Raw genomic sequence first — 16,331 nt, forward strand, 5'->3', positions numbered from 1 at the left:
GTTTGCATCATTTTTATCGTATATTTAATGAATTAATAGCAATAAACTGAAAAATTCACAAAACGTGGAAAAACAGCAAAATATTGCCTAATTCGATGATATTTTGTTTATATCACATAAAGGAAAAGGGGATGATGAACGTCAAAATATTGCTGAATTCGATGATTTTTAGAACGAAACAAAATGCAAGAAAACTTGCTTAAAATGCAATATTAAGCGAAAATCTGAGATTTGAGGCCAAATCACAAATCGTGATACTACATGAAATAGTATCGAAATATTGGTAAAAATGAATATATTTACGTAATATCAAACTACATGAAAAACGTGAAAAAAGTCATTATTATACCAAATTTGAGGATTTTAACTTCGAATCATAGAGCGACGTTTCGTATTTTTTAGACACTAGAAAAGACGTATAAATATGTTGCTTCCAATACATATGACAAAAATCAATGTCTTTTCATTAAAATTAACTAAAATGTTCCTGATTTTCGGTTTATATTACCGATGGAAGATGTACACGTAAAACCGCTCTAATCCGGCTGAAACGTCGATATATGCAAAAAAAAGAACTTCTCCCCTTTTCAATATCTTACTCAGTATTTTAACGAGAAACAAATAGATGATTGAAAATCAAGTATTTAAGGTTATTTTCTGGTCAATTATGTTTTGCATAATTTTTATCGTATATTAATGAATTAATCATCGAATTTAGCAATATTTTGACCTTTATCATCCCCTTTTCCTTTATGTGATTTACACAAAATATCATCGAATGATAAACGTCAAAATATTACTGAATTCGATGATTTTTAGTACGAAACAAAATGCAAGAAAACTTGCTTAAAATGCAATATTCTGCGAAAATCTGAGATATGAAGGCCAAATCACATATCGTGATACTACATGAAATAGTATCGAAATATTGATAAAAATGAATATATTTACGTAATATCAAACTACGTGAAAAACGTGAAAAAAGTCATTATTATACCAAATTTGAGGATTTTAACTTCGAATCATAAAGCGACGTTTCGTATTTTTTAGACCCTAGAAAAGACGTATAAAGATGTTGCTTCCAATACAAATGACAAAAATCAATGTCTTTTCATTAAAATTAACTAAAATGTTCCTGATTTTCGGTTTATATTACCGATGGAAGATGTACACGTAAAACCGTTCTAATCCGGCTGAAACGTCGATATATGCAAAAAAACAGAACTTCTCCCCTTTTCAATATCTTACTCAGTATTTTAACGAGAAACAAATAGATGATTGAAAATGAAGTATTTAAGGTTATTTTCTGATCAATTATGTGTTTGCATAATTTTTATCGTATATATAATGAATTAATCATCGAATTTAGCAATATTTTGACCTTTATCATCCCTTTTCCTTTATATGATTTACACAAAATATCATCGAATGATAAACGTCAAAATATTACTGAATTCGATGATTTTTAGTACGAAACAAAATGCAAGAAAACTTGCTTAAAACGCAATATTTTGCGAAAATCTGAGATTTGAAGGCCAAATCACATATCGTGATACTACATGATATAGTATCGAAATATTGGTAAAAATGAATATATATACGTAATATCAAACTACATGAAAAACGTGAAAAAGTCATTATTATACCAAATTTGAGGATTTTAACTTCGAATCATAAAGCGACGTTTCGTATTTTTAGACCCAAAAAAGACGTATAAAGATGTTGCTTCCAATACAAATGATAAAAAAAATGTGTTTTCATTAAAATTAACTAAAATGTTCCTGATTTCCGGTTTATATTACCGATGGAAGATGTACACGTAAAACCGTTCTAATCCGGCTGAAACGTCGATATATGCAATAAAAACAGAACTTCTCCCCTTTTCAATATCTTACTCAGTATTTTAACAAGAAACAAATAGATGATTGAAAATGAAGTATTTAAGGTTATTTTCTGATCAATTATGTGTTTCCAAATTTTTCTCGTATATTTAATGAAATAATAACAATAAACTGGAAATTCACAAAAACGTGGAAAACGGCAAAATATTGCTTAATTCGATGATATTTTGTTTAAATCACATAAAGGAAAAGAGATGATCAACGTCAAAATATTGCTGAATTCGATGATTTTTAGTACGAAACAAAATGCAAGAAAACTTGCTTAAAATGCAATATTATGAGAAAATCTGAGATTTGAAGGCCGAATCACATATCGTGATACTACATGAAATAGTATCGAAATATTGGTAAAAATGAATATATTTACGTAATATCAAACTACATGAAAAACGTGAAAAAAGTCATTATTATACCAAATTTGAGGATTTTAACTTCGAATCATAAAGCGACGTTTCGTATTTTTTAGACCCTAGAAAAGGCGTATAAAGATGTTGCTTCCAATACAAATGACAAAAATCAATGTCTTTTCATTAAAATTAACTAAAATGTTCCTGATTTTCGGTTTATATACCGATGGAAGATGTACACGTAAAACCGTTCTACTCCGGCTGAAACGTCGATATATGCAATAAAAACAGAACTTCTCCCCTTTTCAATATCTTACGCAGTATTTTAACGAGAAACAAATAGATGATTGAAAATGAAGTATTTAAGGTTATTTTCTGATCAATTATGTGTTTGCATAATTTTTATCGTATATATAATGAATTAATCATCGAATTTAGCAATATTTTGACTTTATCATCCCCTTTTCCTTTATGTGATTTACACAAAATATCATCGAATGATAAACGTCAAAATATTACTGAAAGCGATGATTTTAGTACGAAACAAAATGCAAGAAAACTTGCTTAAAAAGTAATATTAAGCGAAAATCTGGGATTTGACGGCCAAATCACATATCGTGATACTACATGAAACAGTATCGATATTTGGTAAAAATGAATATATTTACGTAATATCAAACTACATGAAAAACGTGAAAAAAGTCATTATTATACCAAATTTGAGGATTTTAACTTCGAATCACAGAGCGACGTTTCGTATTTTTTAGACCCTAGAAAAGACGTATAAATGTTGCTTCCAATACAAATGATAAAAATCAATGTGTTTTCATTAAAATTAACTAAAATGTTTCTGATTTTCGGTTTATATTTCCGATGGAAGATGTACACGTAAAACCGTTCTACTCCGGCTGAAACGTCGATATATGCAATAAAATCAGAACTTCTTCCCTTTTCAATATCTTACTCAGTATTTTACCGAGAAACAAATAGATGATTAAAAATGAAGTATTTAAGGTTATTTTCTGATCAATTATGTGTTTCCATAATTTTTCTCGTATATTTAATGAAATAATAACAATAAACTGAAAATCCACAAAAACGTGGAAAAACGGCAAAATATTGCCTAATTCGATGATATTTTGTTTAAATCACATAAAGGAAAAGGAGATGATAAAGGTCAAAATATTGCTAAATTCGATGATTTTTAGTACAAAACAAAATGCAAGAAAACTTGCTTAAAAATGCAAAATTTGCTAAATTCTGAGATTTGAAGGCCAAATCACATATCGTGAGAAAACATGAAGTGGTATCGAAATATTGGTAAAACGAATATATATACGTAAAATCACACTACATGAATAACGTGAAAAAAGTCCCTATATTACCATATTTGAGGATTTTAACTTCAAATCATAGAGCGAGGTTTCGGATTATTTAGATCCAGGAAAAGACATATGACAATGTTGTTTCAAATACAAATGATAAAAATCAATGTGTTTTCATTAGAATTAACTAAAATGTTCCTGATTTTCCGTTTATATTACCGATGGAAGATGTACACGTAAAACCGCTCTAATCCGGCTGAAACGTCGATATATGCAATAAAAACAGAACTTCTCCCCTTTCCAATATCTTACTCAGTATTTTAACGAGAAACAAATAGTTGATTGAAAATGAAGTGTTTAAGGTCAAATTCTCATCAATTATGTGTTTGCATCATTTTTATCGTATATTAATGAATTAATCATCGAATTCATGAGCAATATTGCCTTTCGATGATATTTTTTTATACACAAAATATGAATGATAACGTCAAAATATTACTGAATTCGATGATTTTTAGTACGAAACAAAATGCAAGAAAACTTGCTTAAAATGCAATATTTTGCGAAAATCTGAGATTTGAAGGCCAAATCACATATCGTGATACTACATGATAGTATCGAAATATTGGTAAAAATGAATATATATACGTAATATCAAACTACATGAAAAACGTGAAAAAGTCATTATTATACCAAATTTGAGGATTTTAACTTCGAATCATAAAGCGACGTTTCGTATTTTTTAGACCCAAAAAGACGTATAAATATTGCTTCCAATACAAATGAAAAATCAATGTGTTTTCATTAAAATTAACTAAAATGTTCCTGATTTCCGGTTTATATTACCGATGGAAGATGTACACGTAAAACCGTTCTAATCCGGCTGAAACGTCGATATATGCAAAAAACAGAACTTCTCCCCTTTCCAATATCTTACTCAGTATTTTACGAGAAACAAATAGTTGATTGAAAATGAAGTATTTAAGGTTATTTTCTGATCAATTATGTGTTTGCATCATTTTTATCGTATATTTAATGAATAATAACAATCGAAATTTAGCAAAATATTGCTTATCATTTTTTTATGTGATTTACACAAAAAGGATGATAAACGTCAAAATATTGCTGAATTCGATGATTTTTAGTACGAAACAAAATGCAAGAAAACTTGCCTAAAATGCAATATTATGCGAAAATCTAAGATTGAAGGCCAAATCATATCGTGATACTACATGAAATAGTATCGAAATATTGGTAAAAATGAATATTTACGTAATATCAAACTACATGAAAAACGTGAAAAAATCATTATTATACCAAATTTGAGGATTTTAACTTCGAATCATAAAGCAACGTTTCGTATTTTTTAGACCCTAGAAAAGACGTATAAAGATGTTGCTTCCAATACAAATGACAAAAATCAATGTCTTTTCATTAAAATTAACTAAAATGTTCCTGATTTTCGGTTTATATTACCGATGGAATGTACACGTAAAACCGTTCTACTCCGGCTGAAACGTCGATATATGCAAAAAAACAGAACTTCTCCCCTTTTCAATATCTTACGCAGTATTTTAACGAGAAACAAATAGATGATTGAAAATGAAGTATTTAAGGTTATTTTCTGATCAATTATGTGTTTGCATAATTTTTATCGTATATATAATGAATTAATCATCGAATTTAGCAATATTTTGACCTTTATCATCCCCTTTTCCTTTATGTGATTTACACAAAATATCATCGAATGATAAACGTCAAAATATTACTGAATTCGATGATTTTTAGTACGAAACAAAATGCAAGAAAACTTGCTTAAAATGCAATATTTTGCGAAAATCTGAGATTTGAAGGCCAAATCACATATCGTGATACTACATGATATAGTATCGAAATATTGGTAAAAATGAATATATATACGTAATATCAAACTACATGAAAAACGTGAAAAAGTCATTATTATACCAAATTTGAGGATTTTAACTTCGAATCATAAAGCGACGTTTCGTATTTTTTAGACCCAAAAAAGACGTATAAAGATGTTGCTTCCAATACAAATGGTAAAAATCAATGTGTTTTCATTAAAATTAACTAAAATGTTCCTGATTTCCGGTTTATATTACCGATGGAAGATGTACACGTAAAACCGTTCTAATCCGGCTGAAACGTCGATATATGCAATAAAAACAGAACTTCTCCCCTTTCCAATATCTTACTCAGTATTTTACAGAAACAAATAGTTGATTGAAAATGAAGTATTTAAGGTTATTTTCTGATCAATTATGTGTTTCATTTTTCTCGTATATTTAATGAAATAATAACAATAAACTGGAAATTCACAAAAACGTGGAAAAACGGCAAAATATTGCTTAATTCGATGATATTTTGTTTAAATCACATAAAGGAAAAGGAGATGATAACGTCAAAATATTGCTGAATTCGATGATTTTTAGTACGAAACAAAATGCAAGAAAACTTGCTTAAAATGCAATATTATGAGAAAATCTGAGATTTGAAGGCCAAATCACATATCGTGATACTACATGAAATAGTATCGAAATATTGGTAAAAATGAATTATTTACGTAATATCAAACTACATGAAAAACGTGAAAAAAGTCATTATTATACCAAATTTGAGGATTTTAACTTCGAATCATAAAGCGACGTTTCGTATTTTTTAGACCCTAGAAAACGTATAAAGATGTTGCTTCCAATACAAATGACAAAAATCAATGTCTTTTCATTAAAATTAACTAAAATGTTCCTGATTTTCGGTTTATATTACCGATGGAAGATGTACACGTAAAACCGTTCTACTCCGGCTGAAACGTCGATATATGCAATAAAAACAGAACTTCTCCCCTTTCAATATCTTACGCAGTATTTTAACGAGAAACAAATAGATGATTGAAAATGAAGTATTTAAGGTTATTTTCTGATCAATTATGTGTTTGCATAATTTTTATCGTATATATAATGAATTAATCATCGAATTTAGCAATATTTTGACCTTTATCATCCCCTTTTCCTTTATGTGATTTACACAAAATATCATCGAATGATAAACGTCAAAATATTACTGAATTCGATGATTTTGTACGAAACAAAATGCAAGAAAACTTGCTTAAAACAATATTTGCGAAAATCTGAGATTTGAAGGCCAAATCACATATCGTGATACTACATGAATAGTATCGAATATTGGTAAAAATGAATATATTACGTAATATCAAACTACATGAAAAACGTGAAAAAGTCATTATTATACCAAATTTGAGGATTTTAACTTCGAATCATAGCGACGTTTCGTATTTTTTAGACCCAAAAAGACGTATAAAGATGTTGCTTCCAATACAAATGATAAAAATCAATGTGTTTTCATTAAAATTAACTAAAATGTTCTGATTTCGGTTTATATTACCGATGGAAGATGTACACGTAAAACCGTTCTACTCGGCTGAAACGTCGATATATGCAATAAAAACAGAACTTCTCCCTTTCAATATCTTACTCAGTATTTTACCGAGAAACAAATAGTGATTGAAAATGAAGTATTTAAGGTTATTTTCTGATCAATTATGTGTTTGCATATTTTTCGTATATTTAATGAAATAATAACAATAAACTGAAATTCACAAAAACGTGGAAAAACGGCAAAATATTGCTAATTCGATGATATTTTGTTTAAATCACATAAAGGAAAAGGAGATGATAAACGTCAAAATATTGCTAATTCGATGATTTTTAGTACGAAAACAAAATGCAAGAAAACTTGCTAAAATGCAAATTTGCTAAATCTGAGATTTGAAGGCCAAATCACATATCGTGATAACATGAAATAGTATCGAAATATTGGTAAAACGAATATTATACGTAAATCACTACATGAAAACGTGAAAAAAGTCATATTACCAATTTGAGGATTTTAACTTCGAATCATAAGCGAGTTTCGGATTTTTAGACCAGAAAAGACATATAAAGATGTTGTTCCAATACAAATGACAAAAATCAATGTGTTTTCATTAAATTAACTAAAATGTTCCTGATTTTCGTTTATATTACCGATGGAAGATGTACACGTAAAACCGTCTACTCCGGCTGAAACGTCGATATATGCAATAAAAACAGAACTTCTCCCCTTTCCAATATCTTACTCAGTATTTTAACGAGAAACAAATAGTGATTGAAAATGAAGTATTTAAGGTTATTCTCATCAATTATGTGTTTGCATCATTTTTATCGTATATATAATGAATTAATCATCGAATTTAGCAATATTTTGACCTTTATCATCCCCTTTTCCTTTATGTGATTTACACAAAATATCATCGAATGATAAACGTCAAAATATTACTGAATTCGATGATTTTTAGTACGAAACAAAATGCAAGAAAACTTGCTTAAAATGCAATATTTTGCGAAAATCTGAGATTTGAAGGCCAAATCACATATCGTGATACTACATGATATAGTATCGAAATATTGGTAAAAATGAATATATATACGTAATATCAAACTACATGAAAAACGTGAAAAAGTCATTATTATACCAAATTTGAGGATTTTAACTTCGAATCATAAAGCGACGTTTCGTATTTTTTAGACCCAAAAAAGACGTATAAAGATGTTGCTTCCAATACAAATGGTAAAAATCAATGTGTTTTCATTAAAATTAACTAAAATGTTCCTGATTTCCGGTTTATATTACCGATGGAAGATGTACACGTAAAACCGTTCTAATCCGGCTGAAACGTCGATATATGCAATAAAAACAGAACTTCTCCCCTTTCCAATATCTTACTCAGTATTTTACCGAGAAACAAATAGTTGATTGAAAATGAAGTATTTAAGGTTATTTTCTGATCAATTATGTGTTTGCATCATTTTTATCGTATATTTAATGAAATAATAACAATAAACTGGAAATTCACAAAAACGTGGAAAAACGGCAAAATATTGCTTAATTCGATGATATTTTGTTTAAATCACATAAAGGAAAAGGAGATGATAAACGTCAAAATATTGCTGAATTCGATGATTTTTAGTACGAAACAAAATGCAAGAAAACTTGCCTAAAATGCAATATTATGCGAAAATCTAAGATTTGAAGGCCAAATCACATATCGTGATACTACATGAAATAGTATCGAAATATTGGTAAAAATGATTATATTTACGTAATATCAAACTACATGAAAAACGTGAAAAAAGTCATTATTATACCAAATTTGAGGATTTTAACTTCGAATCATAAAGCAACGTTTCGTATTTTTTAGACCCTAGAAAAGACGTATAAAGATGTTGCTTCCAATACACATGACAAAAATCAATGTGTTTTCATTAAAATTAACTAAAATGTTCCTGATTTTCGGTTTATATTACCGATGGAAGATGTACACGTAAAACCGTTCTACTCCGGCTGAAACGTCGATATATGCAATAAAAACAGAACTTCTCCCCTTTTCAATATCTTACGCAGTATTTTAACGAGAAACAAATAGATGATTGAAAATGAAGTATTTAAGGTTATTTTCTGATCAATTATGTGTTTGCATAATTTTTATCGTATATATAATGAATTAATCATCGAATTTAGCAATATTTTGACCTTTATCATCCCCTTTTCCTTTATGTGATTTACACAAAATATCATCGAATGATAAACGTCAAAATATTACTGAATTCGATGATTTTTAGTACGAAACAAAATGCAAGAAAACTTGCTTAAAATGCAATATTTGCGAAAATCTGAGATTTGAAGGCCAAATCACATATCGTGATACTACATGATATAGTATCGAAATATTGGTAAAAATGAATATATTACGTAATATCAAACTACATGAAAAACGTGAAAAAGTCATTATTATACCAAATTTGAGGATTTTAACTTCGAATCATAAAGCGACGTTTCGAATTTTTTAGACCCTAGAAAAGACGTATAAAGATGTTGCTTCCAATACAAATGACAAAATCAATGTCTTTTCATTAAAATTAACTAAAATGTTCCTGATTTCCGGTTTATATTACCGATGGAAGATGTACACGTAAAACCGTTCTACTCCGTCTGAAACGTCGATATATGCAATAAAAACAGAAATTCTCCCCTTTCCAATATCTTACTCAGTATTTTACCGAGAAACAAATAGTTGATTGAAAATGAAGTATTTAAGGTTATTTTCTGATCAATTATGTGTTTGCATCATTTTTATCGTATATTTAATGAAATAATAACAATAAACTGGAAATTCACAAAAACGTGGAAAAACGGCAAAATATTGCTTAATTCGATGATATTTTGTTTAAATCACATAAAGGAAAAGGAGATGATAAACGTCAAAATATTGCTGAATTCGATGATTTTTAGTACGAAACAAAATGCAAGAAAACTTGCCTAAAATGCAATATTATGCGAAAATCTAAGATTTGAAGGCCAAATCACATATCGTGATACTACAGGAAATAGTATCGAAATATTGGTAAAAATGATTATATTTACGTAATATCAAACTACATGAAAAACGTGAAAAAAGTCATTATTATACCAAATTTGAGGATTTTAACTTCGAATCATAAAGCAACGTTTCGTATTTTTTAGACCCTAGAAAAGACGTATAAAGATGTTGCTTCCAATACACATGACAAAAATCAATGTGTTTTCATTAAAATTAACTAAAATGTTCCTGATTTTCGGTTTATATTACCGATGGAAGATGTACACGTAAAACCGTTCTACTCCGGCTGAAACGTCGATATATGCAATAAAAACAGAACTTCTCCCCTTTTCAATATCTTACGCAGTATTTTAACGAGAAACAAATAGATGATTGAAAATGAAGTATTTAAGGTTATTTTCTGATCAATTATGTGTTTGCATAATTTTTATCGTATATATAATGAATTAATCATCGAATTTAGCAATATTTTGACCTTTATCATCCCCTTTTCCTTTATGTGATTTACACAAAATATCATCGAATGATAAACGTCAAAATATTACTGAATTCGATGATTTTTAGTACGAAACAAAATGCAAGAAAACTTGCTTAAAATGCAATATTTTGCGAAAATCTGAGATTTGAAGGCCAAATCACATATCGTGATACTACATGAAATAGTATCGAAATATTGGTAAAAATGAATATATTTACGTAATATCAAACTACATGAAAAACGTGTAAAAAGTCATTATTATACCAAATTTGAGGATTTTAACTTCGAATCATAAAGCGACGTTTCGAATTTTTTAGACCCTAGAAAAGACGTATAAAGATGTTGCTTCCAATACAAATGACAAAAATCAATGTCTTTTCATTAAAATTAACTAAAATGTTCCTGATTTTCGGTTTATATTACCGATGGAAGATGTACACGTAAAACCGTTCTACTCCGTCTGAAACGTCGATATATGCAATAAAAACAGAAATTCTCCCCTTTCCAATATCTTACTCAGTATTTTACCGAGAAACAAATAGTTGATTGAAAATGAAGTATTTAAGGTTATTTTCTGATCAATTATGTGTTTGCATCATTTTTATCGTATATTTAATGAATTAATAGTAATAAACTGAAAATTCACAAAAACGTGGAAAAACAGCAAAATATTGCCTAATTCGATGATATTTCGTTTATATCACATAAAGGAAAAGGGGATGATAAACGTCAAAATATTGCTGAATTCGATGATTTTTAGTACGAAACAAAATGCAAGAAAACTTGCCTAAAATGCAATATTATGCGAAAATCTAAGATTTGAAGGCCAAATCACATATCGTGATACTACATGAAATAGTATCGAAATATTGGTAAAAATGAATATATTTACGTAATATCAAACTACATGAAAAACGTGAAAAAAGTCATTATTATACCAAATTTGAGGATTTTAACTTCGAATCATAAAGCGACGTTTCGTATTTTTTAGACCCTAGAAAAGGCGTATAAAGATGTTGCTTCCAATACAAATGACAAAAATCAATGTCTTTTCATTAAAATTAACTAAAATGTTCCTGATTTTCGGTTTATATTACCGATGGAAGATGTACACGTAAAACCGTTCTACTCCGGCTGAAACGTCGATATATGCAATAAAAACAGAAATTCTCCCCTTTTAAATATCTTACTCAGTATTTTACCGAGAAACAAATAGTTGATTGAAAATGAAGTATTTAAGGTTATTTTCGGATCAATTATGTGTTTGCATCATTTTTATCGTATATTTAATGAATTAATAGCAATAAACTGAAAATTCACAAAAACGTGGAAAAACAGCAAAATATTGCCTAATTCGATGATATTTCGTTTATATCACATAAAGGAAAAGGGATGATAAACGTCAAAATATTGCTGAATTCGATGATTTTTAGTACGAAAGAAAATGCAAGAAAACTTGCCTAAAATGCAATATTATGCGAAAATCTGAGATTTGAGGGCCAAATCACATATCGTGATACAACATGAAATAGTATCGAAATATTGGTAAAAATGAATATATTTACGTAATATCAAACTACATGAAAAACGTGAAAAAAGTCATTATTATACCAAATTTGAAGATTTTAACTTCGAATCATAAAGCAACGTTTCGTATTTTTTAGACCCTAGAAAAGACGTATAAAGATGTTGCTTCCAATACAAATGACAAAAATCAATGTGTTTTCATTAAAATTAACTAAAATGTTCCTGATTTTCGGTTTATATTGCCGATGGAAAATGTACACGTAAAACCGTTCTACTCCGGCTGAAACGTCGATATATGCAATAAAAACAGAACTTCTCCCCTTTCAATATCTTACGCAGTATTTTAACGAGAAAAAAATAGATGATTGAAAATGAAGTATTTAAGGTTATTTTCTGATCAATTATGTGTTTGCATAATTTTTATCGTATATATAATGAATTAATCATCGAATTTAGCAATATTTTGACCTTTATCATCCCCTTTTCCTTTATGTGATTTACACTAAATATCATCGAATGATAAACGTCAAAATATTACTGAATTCGATGATTTTTAGTACGAAACAAAATGCAAGAAAACTTGCTTAAGGGGGCGATAGTTAGGGTTCATGAAAGTTGTTCTAGTGCAGTGAAAATTTATTGACGTGTTACACGGGAAGAGGGCTGCAAGTGGTCCAAGTTTCAGCATCGCTGCCTAAATAGAGAGGGAGAAAAAAAAAAAAAACTTTTTTTAACCATTTTTTTACATGTTTTAAAGTTGATATAACAAATACAAATATCAACTGATATTATTTCTATGATACTCAGCTATCACAATACTATATAATAAAGGTTGTCTAGTGGCATTATTATCCCAAACCTATTTAGTGCAATAATACAAATTTTCAAAATTCACCCAAAAAATTATGCAACAAAATGATGTTTATAAATATATATAAAATCAATAAATGATCTTAGGGGAAATATATAACTTGAGTTTTTAGAGGCACAGACTCTACATATAATGTGCAAGTTCCATGTAAATTGAATAATAAATAAAAAAGTTATTCAACCATATAGTTGCAAATTAGTTACCTGTAAAAAATGAAGGTCAAAGTTCAGCCACCTTTGGCTGAGGTTGATGAACTACCAATTTCAATCAAAATTACCACCCTTGTAGATTGGCATTCCTTCAGTAAGGTGTGTAAGTTCCATGAAGATCGCCTGATAAAAAAAAAAAAAAAAAATTATTAAAAAAAAAAAATAAAAAAAAAAAAATAAAAAAAAATAAAAAAAAAGACAGCAGCTTTATATTTACAATTATTTATGATATAGTATCAAGATATAAAACATAATACATACTAACCTAATATAATTGGTCTGAAATATGCAACATCTTGCAACATCAAGAGGGAGAACGTCTTGAGTTGCAGGTCTAAGATCTTGAGTGGCAGGTGCCGCAGGTGGTGTGGCAGGTGCCGCAGGTGGTGTGGCAGGTGCAGCAGGAGGTGTGGCAGGTGCCACAGAGGTGTGGCAGGTGCCACAGGAGGTGTGGGTGCCTGGGTGTGAGGCGAGGTAGTGTGTTGTGGGGGCGGGAGGCTGCCCTCTCTCTTCACTCAAGGGAACTCTTGTTTTGCCTCAGTGTGGCTTTACGCTCCTTCTTTACTTGGCTAACGCGTAGAGCTCTTGCCTTTAGAGCTTTCTTCTTGTCCGATACTATATCCATTGTGCAGTATATGCAAGAAAATACGATCTGTGCGAGCGCGTCAGGCATGCGACCGCCGGCACAGACACTGAGAGGGTGACTAAGCCAGAGTAATCGGATTATAGCCCCTCCCTCTCACAGAAGACAGTTGCCAGCGAGTGTGTTTATAATTTGTATATGCATAACAAGATATTCTCCACTCTATTGCGAAATACTAGACGCTTACAACGTATGACGCATCACCCTACGGCGCACCCAAGCCGCGAGGACCAGATTTCGGGCAATTGCGGCTGGAAAATTTGCTCTAATTACGTTATTTATTATCATAACATTAAACGGTTTGCACCACGGTGTTGCCAGAACGTTGTAGTATTTTTATAAATTTTTCGTGTTTGGCCGAATTTTTTCGGCCAAACAATTATAACGCCACCTTAAAATGCAATATTCTGCGAAAATCTGAGATATGAAGGCCAAATCACATATCGTGATACTACATGAAATAGTATCGAAATATTGATAAAAATGAATATATTTACGTAATATCAAACCACGTGAAAAACGTGAAAAAAGTCATTATTATACCAAATTTGAGGATTTTAACTTCGAATCATAAAGCGACGTTTCGTATTTTTTAGACCCTAGAAAAGACGTATAAAGATGTTGCTTCCAATACAAATGACAAAAATCAATGTCTTTTCATTAAAATTAACTAAAATGTTCCTGATTTTCGGTTTATATTACCGATGGAAGATGTACACGTAAAACCGTTCTAATCCGGCTGAAACGTCGATATATGCAATAAAAACAGAACTTCTCCCCTTTTCAATATCTTTCTCAGTATTTTAACGAGAAACAAATAGATGATTGAAAATGAAGTATTTAAGGTTATTTTCTGATCAATTATGTGTTTGCATAATTTTTATCGTATATATAATGAATTAATCATCGAATTTAGCAATATTTTGACCTTTATCATCCCCTTTTCCTTTATATGATTTACACAAAATATCATCGAATGATAAACGTCAAAATATTACTGAATTCGATGATTTTTAGTACGAAACAAAATGCAAGAAAACTTGCTTAAAATGCAATATTTTGCGAAAATCTGAGATTTGAAGGCCAAATCACATATCGTGATACTACATGATATAGTATCGAAATATTGGTAAAAATGAATATATATACGTAATATCAAACTACATGAAAAACGTGAAAAAGTCATTATTATACCAAATTTGAGGATTTTAACTTCGAATCATAAAGCGACGTTTCGTATTTTTTAGACCCAAAAAAGACGTATAAAGATGTTGCTTCCAATACAAATGATAAAAATAAATGTGTTTTCATTAAAATTAACTAAAATGTTCCTGATTTCCGGTTTATATTACCGATGGAAGATGTACACGTAAAACCGTTCTAATCCGGCTGAAACGTCGATATATGCAATAAAAACAGAACTTCTCCCCTTTTCAATATCTTACTCAGTATTTTAACAAGAAACAAATAGATGATTGAAAATGAAGTATTTAAGGTTATTTTCTGATCAATTATGTGTTTCCAAAATTTTTCTCGTATATTTAATGAAATAATAACAATAAACTGGAAATTCACAAAAACGTGGAAAAACGGCAAAATATTGCTTAATTCGATGATATTTTGTTTAAATCACATAAAGGAAAAGGAGATGATCAACGTCAAAATATTGCTGAATTCGATGATTTTAGTACGAAACAAAATGCAAGAAAACTTGCTTAAAATGCAATATTATGAGAAAATCTGAGATTTGAAGGCCGAATCACATATCGTGATACTACAGAAATAGTATCGAAATATTGGTAAAAATGAATATATTTACGTAATATCAAACTACATGAAAAACGTGAAAAAGTCATTATTATACCAAATTTGAGGATTTTAACTTCGAATCACAGAGCGACGTTTCGTATTTTTTAGACCCTAGAAAAGACGTATAAAGATGTTGCTTCCAATACAAATGATAAAAATCAATGTGTTTTCATTAAAATTAACTAAAATGTTTCTGATTTTCGGTTATATTTCCGATGGAAGATGTACACGTAAAACCGTTCTACTCCGGCTGAAACGTCGATATATGCAATAAAATCAGAACTTCTTCCCTTTTCAATATCTTACTCAGTATTTTACCGAGAAACAAATAGATGATTAAAATGAAGTATTTAAGGTTATTTTCTGATCAATTATGTGTTTCCATAATTTTTCTCGTATATTTAATGAAATAATAACAATAAACTGAAAATCCACAAAAACGTGGAAAAACGGCAAAATATTGCCTAATTCGATGATATTTTGTTTAAATCACATAAAGGAAAAGGAGATGATAAAGGTCAAAATATTGCTAAATTCGATGATTTTTAGTACAAAACAAAATGCAAGAAAACTTGCTTAAAAATGCAAAATTTGCTAAATTCTGAGATTTGAAGGCCAAATCACATATCGTGAGAAAACATGAAGTGGTATCGAAATATTGGTAAAACGAATATATATACGTAAAATCACACTACATGAATAACGTGAAAAAAGTCCCTATATTACCATATTTGAGGATTTTAACTTCAAATCATAGAGCGAGG

The 16,331-nt window shown here is 29.5% G+C and overlaps 1 long non-coding RNA gene across 1 annotated transcript; it reads right to left on the reverse strand.

Annotated features, from left to right (window-relative positions):
* Window positions 1-12,650: 12,650 nt before the first annotated feature.
* LOC138360282 (uncharacterized) lies at window positions 12,651-13,969 on the reverse strand. The gene is made up of 3 exons (XR_011226265.1): window positions 13,381-13,969; window positions 13,110-13,238; window positions 12,651-12,729 (listed from the first exon to the last, which is right to left on the reverse strand). It is a non-coding gene; the product is annotated as an uncharacterized lncRNA (long non-coding RNA).
* Window positions 13,970-16,331: the final 2,362 nt, after the last annotated feature.

Source organism: Procambarus clarkii, unplaced genomic scaffold (assembly GCF_040958095.1).
Source record: "Procambarus clarkii isolate CNS0578487 unplaced genomic scaffold, FALCON_Pclarkii_2.0 HiC_scaffold_105, whole genome shotgun sequence".
Taxonomy (NCBI): Eukaryota; Metazoa; Arthropoda; class Malacostraca; order Decapoda; family Cambaridae; genus Procambarus; species Procambarus clarkii.